We start from the raw sequence: 6,064 nt of genomic DNA, 5'->3' as shown, positions 1-6,064 counted from the left end.
GATTTAAATAACTTGAGACCAATTTCGCTAATATCTGTATTCCTAAAGATTATCAACCTCATGGTTAAGGAGAGACTAATGGATTTCTTGAAAGGTGGGAACAGCTTGTTTTTATGCCTATCAAAAATGCAAATCTACGAACATGTTCGCGAACTTTCTTTTCTCATAGCTAGTTTAAGAAATGCTGGTAAACTTTTTAATTCCTCTTCAAACATGTCTTTGGACAGTACATTTTTTAACAAAGCATATATTGGTAATGGGTACAAACAAAGTTGAAGTGTACGGTGGTATTCCACAAGACAGTTGCTTAACCCATGTACTTTTTAATCTATATATAGCTACTTTGCATGATCTTCTTGATCACAAAACTCATGTTTTTCAATATGCAGATAACTTCCCAATTGTATCTGCAGTTTCAGCTTTTTCGGCGGCTGTGAATAGTGTCTGGACAAAAGCTAATCTTTTTTTCGATGCATGCGCCGATCTTAATTTATATTTTAACCCCAGCAAAACAAATTCTATTTATTTTGCCAAAGATTCTAAACGCGAAATTAGGCTCTCTATCAAAGGAACTAAAGCTAATCAGATTTTCGATTTCTTGGTAGAATTTTAAATGACGGCTTAACTCTTCGTGGACGTTATGAGGAACCCTTTAAAGACTGTCGATCTCGGTGCAATATCACCAAACTCATGGCTAACAATCAGCCAGACTTATTTCCCAAAAAAGCTTTAACTGTGTAAAAAGCTTTACTCAGGCCTACGATTGAATTTCCAAAATTATTGAGAATCGTATACAAACGTTTGCAAATCGAACGGTAAAACGTTGTACTGGAGCTAACCTTGAACTCCTCAGCATATTCTCAATGTCATTTCTGGTGAATGGCCCGTTTCCGAAAGAGCTCTTTTTTGTACTGTCAAGGAGTTAATTAAGGTCAAGATAATGAATCCTTGCTTTTTTCAGAAAGTTATATCCCTTAGTGATACTGTCTCGTGTCAAGATAAATTCAATCCCTCTCTTGAATTTTGTTGCCTAAAAATCTAGAGTCTTCATGAACATTTTTGAATCGATCTCTACGTCAAGAAAAACTTCTTGCTTATTACAACAACGGATTGCGAGTGTTAAAGCGAACTGTAAACTGGCCTCAGTTTCTACTGTTTCCAGTCGACTAATCTAAAGGGAGGGTTTGACCATAGACTTCAATAAAAAAGCAGTTTCAAACAAGAGCTCTAAATGTACATTTTACGACGTTTAGCCAGCTCGAAATAGTAAGTATAGTATTTATCTAAGTACGATGTGTACACACGACTTTTTTTATACCATTGAAGCATAATTGAATATGGAAGCGCTCCACTTGTGCGTGAGTTTTCGCACCACAGCTAATTATTGAGCTTGTTCTCGATCGATTCGGAGAGGTTTTGGATTTGATGCGGTTTAAATTCGATCCCTAACGGCAAGACGGTTTGAAAGTTGAGATTTTAAACAATGCAAGCATGAGAATATTGACCACATAGCATATCATATGTATATACCTACATATTTAACACTTCGGTTATTTCATGAAATCATATATCATATATTTACGTATAAGCAATGTGAACTCTTATCGAAACATACATTGATTTTTCCAACTTCTATATTTTATGAAGTAAAAGTCAGTAGGTCATTCTTACATAAATTGAAGAGGGTTGGACCCGGATGACTTCCCTGAGGAACGCCAGAAGAAATATGGATTCTGCGTGAGATTGCTGTATTATACAGTGCAAATTGCATGCGATCGTTTTGATACGAATGATACTACTCCACTAAGTTACTAGGAAACCTGATTTTACGTAATTTATAGAGAAAACTCAAAGCTTTCGACCGATCTATCTTGGTAACATATACCTGTTTATGATCAGGAAAATCTTGATATATATATATATATCTCTCTATATAAGGCATGAGTTAACTCAAGGAGGTTGGTGGCGATGGAACGACCCCCAAAAAACCAATGTTGAATAGGAGTTACAATCATATTCGCGGACAAAATATGTTTTTTTTTCCACCAATTTTTCAAAGAGCTGCGGCATATCGCAAAGTTTAGCTGTACGTCTACAGTTGTTAGCTAGGTCTTCTGGGACTCTCTTTTATAAAGAGGTATATAGCTCTTTTTCCAGTTGGAAACTGAACTTTTTTGAGCATTCACAAGATATAAATGTAAACGGGGTGGTACAGATAGAGGGTGAAATAATTGGCTATGCGCGAATTAACACCGCCAGGGCCCGGAGAAGAAGGGGCTTTTAAATTTATCATCCGGTGGAGGCCCCCCTTCGCTTAGAACAACTGTAAGTGGCAATATTCCATTGTTTGATTTTATAAGAGTAGATACCAAATACATTAAGATCGTTGCAAGGGTTTTCAAAAACTCTGTGAACAAATTGCAGCCATTAGATCGAAAACCTAAGGTTTCCTTTCAGTATTATCGAACTTGCAGACGCTATTAGCATCACTTAACAATTTACCGTTAATATCTAGTAAAAATTTAAGGAGAGTGTATCTTTCAAAGAATTAAATTCACATCCTACATATGACTACCTTATACAATCCAGCGTACAACAAAAGTATTATATATATAAGATGGAGCATTTCGCCAGCAACATTTGCGCAGCAAAATTATTAGTAGCCCAAGGCATGTCATGTAAACAAACGATGTTAAAGAGTGAGTAAAGAACTGAAATGACAACAATTACTGTATTTGAACCACAAGTATGCGTAAGACTACGTACTATGGACATATGTATGGCATACTACGACGTTTTGAGTAGATCTGCGCGTGAGTGTATTTGCGCTGTAGCAGAAATACTCGTGTGCGGTTGTGTTCGCGTTCGCTTAAGCAATTATATTGGTTTGGGGAAAAAGAAATCCATTATTTTTATATGAACTTCAGGACTTTATTTAACATGCTTCGGATTGTCCGAAGCATGTTAAATATGCACCGTTTTGTTGTACGATTTGTTGCCATTTTAAAGGTAACTTCAAAATGCCTCTCTCATAGAAGTCTTGGTCTCTATTTGCAAAAAACTCTAGTAGTCGATTTTCACAATCCTCCCCAGATTCCATTTTTTTATCATTAAAGAAATTTTGCAATGCAAGGTAAAGATGATAATCGCTTGGTGCCAAGTCCGGACTGTATGGCGGATGCATTAAAACTTCCCAACCAAGCTCCCGAAGTTTCTGGCGAGTCACTGTAGATGTGTGTGGCCTAGCGTTGTCCTGGTGGAACACGACACCTCTCCTGTTGGCCAATTCTGGCCGTTTCTGATCAATCGCTATCTTCAAACGGTCCAGTTGTTGACAGTAGAGATCAGAATTGAGCGTTTGGCCATATGGAAGCAACTCATAATAAATAACCCCCTTCCAGTCCCACCAAATGCATAGCAAAACCTTCCTGGCCGTTTGAGGTGCTTCACCGCTCTCTGACCACGATCGTTTTCGCACAGGGTTATCGTATGTGATCCATTTCTCATCTCCTGTCACCATCCGTTTAAGAAATGGGTCTATCTCATTCCGTTTGACCAAGGCTTCGCAGATGGAAATTCGATCCATCATGTTATTTTCTGTTAAATGGTGTGGCACCCAAACATCAAGCTTCTTTTTGAATCCAGCTTTGTGTAAATGGTTTAAAACTGTTTTGTGGTCGGTTTTTAGCTCCTGGACGATGTTACGACTGCTAACATGCCGGTCAACTTCGGTCATTTCTCCGATTTTATCGACATTTTCGACGACCGGCCTACCTGTGCGAGGTGCATCTTTAACATCAAAAATTCCTGAACGGAATCTACGAAACCAAAATTGCACATAATTGGCTGTTACAGTATCGGAACCATAAACACCATTCACAATTTTAGCCGCCTGGCTTGCATTTTCGCCTTTGTCAGAGAAAAACTGTAAAATGTACCGAATTTTCTCTTTGTTCACTTCCATTTTTAACACGCTGTAACTCACAACTGAATGCACCAAACAAAAAACAGCAAAAGAATTTTTTTTACTGCGAAATGTCACCTTTTCAACGAGCATAAATCTGAAATTGTTTGATCGATACTTTACGAGAAATCTATCAGTGCAGCCATCTACCGAAAAAATAATGGATTTCTTTTTCCCCAAACTAATATGTAGGCGCATAAGCGATAGAATTTTCAGCTTTTGATTTTTCCGTGCTTGACCGTTTACTATTGATAGTTTAATGTGAACATATTTGTATGACAGAATTTGTGAAGAATTAGTATTATTTTTCTATATATCTATCTATTTATTGCCAACAAATTTTTGCTATAATTATTCTTTCCAATTCTACCCTACCTATTTTTCCGGTTACCGTTATTATTCTTATTAAAAGCTAAATGTTACTGTAATTATTACATTACTGTATTATTCGCACATTTTCATCAATATTCAACTTTGGAAAACTTTGATCACTGCCGGTAAATTGCACGAAGGGGATTAAAAAACGATGAGTCGTGGTAATGTGTTATGCGGAATACAGATAACTCCACGACAAGTAGGTGAGAACGCTGAGAAAGACGTGCTCTCCTGTTAAAGGATTTAATTGTTATCTTTTATTTCGGTAGAACGCTTTTCCTAAATGAATCGAGAGTTCTAGACACACTTTTGTCGCCCTTGGTCACTATATTAATCATCAATGGTCTGGTTCTACAACTAAGGCTTTACAAAGCCAGCCATCTGACGGGATAAATACCTCGTGATTGGAACAAGGCTAAGGTGGTTTTTATACCAAAAGCAGAGAGCAAAAATGGGCACCTCCCTCATTCGGACCCATTAGCTCTTTTCTTTTCAAAATGATGGATAAAGCTTTAGACAATTTTATAAGGGAAACTTACGTAAAAGTGAAGCCCACATACAAATTCCAATCAAGAGGGCAAATCCCAACACAAGCACAATTCATGAGCTAACTAACATCATAGAAGGAGCAATAGAGGTAAACAGGGGCCTTCTGATAACACGGCATATTGAGAAAACTTTGGAGAAAGCTATGGAAAATAAAAATATTCGGAACATGATTGCCAATTGTATAATCACCATGCTGAAATCCAAATGCATTACCACTCAGATAGGACGGATAAGAACGTCATTAACTATCACGGCCGCTGGCCCTCATGATTGTGTCCAATCTGGACTATAGTCACAGATGAGCTGCTGATAGTGGATTCTGACCGCTGGGTTGTGCAGACGACTTGACAATAGCTGTTAAGGGCTGACATAAGCAAACAATAATGGAGCTAATGCAAACAATCGTGCGTAAAATCCAAAATTTGTACCCAGCCAAACGGTCACACATCAAAAGACGGATACTGTCACTTTCTCAAGAAAGCAGAAACTTCAATTGAGCAACATATTCTTCAGAGATGTTGAGCTCACTTACTTAGATAAAATGAAGCATTTGTTCATCACGTTTGCCTTAAAGCTGGAAAATAGCGAAACCGGGGCTGGTTTACACGACTGGAAGTGCGAAATTTCCATACCTCCGGCACACACTCCCGCAATATTTCAAGTAAGTTTACGCAATCCCCGCATGCACATCATAATGTGTAAAAAGGCAAGGTTAGAAGAGAACTAATCTGCATCCATTCTCCCAGGCAAGCTACTCTAAACGCCCTAAAAAGGCATATATTAATCTCTAAGCTTGTGTTAGAGTATCTTCAAACCTTCAATAAGTTTGAGAAGCACAATGAGGTGCACTTATCTTGGGTATCCAGTGGGTATAATTCAGGCGTTGAAAAGGCGGACTGTCTAGCTAACAGAGGAAATCGCATGGCTATGATAGGCCTGAAACCTTTCTGTAGAGCACCAAGGAGCGATAACAAGAGGCTGATATCCAAATGGAAAAAATCAGAAAAAACGGCAAGCTAAAACATTCATCAAATCTTCCGGCATAGCACACAAGCTATCCGAATTAGGGGAGGCGACATACGTCTTGTAACTGGAGAGAATCCTAGGGGCATAATCCCCTTAGGTATAACCTGAAAAATATAGGTATCTCAGATACCTAAACCCAACCAAACTCAC

This window comes from Glossina fuscipes, unplaced genomic scaffold (assembly GCF_014805625.2).
Source record: "Glossina fuscipes isolate IAEA_lab_2018 unplaced genomic scaffold, Yale_Gfus_2 111, whole genome shotgun sequence".
Classification (NCBI taxonomy): Eukaryota; Metazoa; Arthropoda; class Insecta; order Diptera; family Glossinidae; genus Glossina; species Glossina fuscipes.
Note: the sequence above shows the minus strand (reverse complement) of the source record.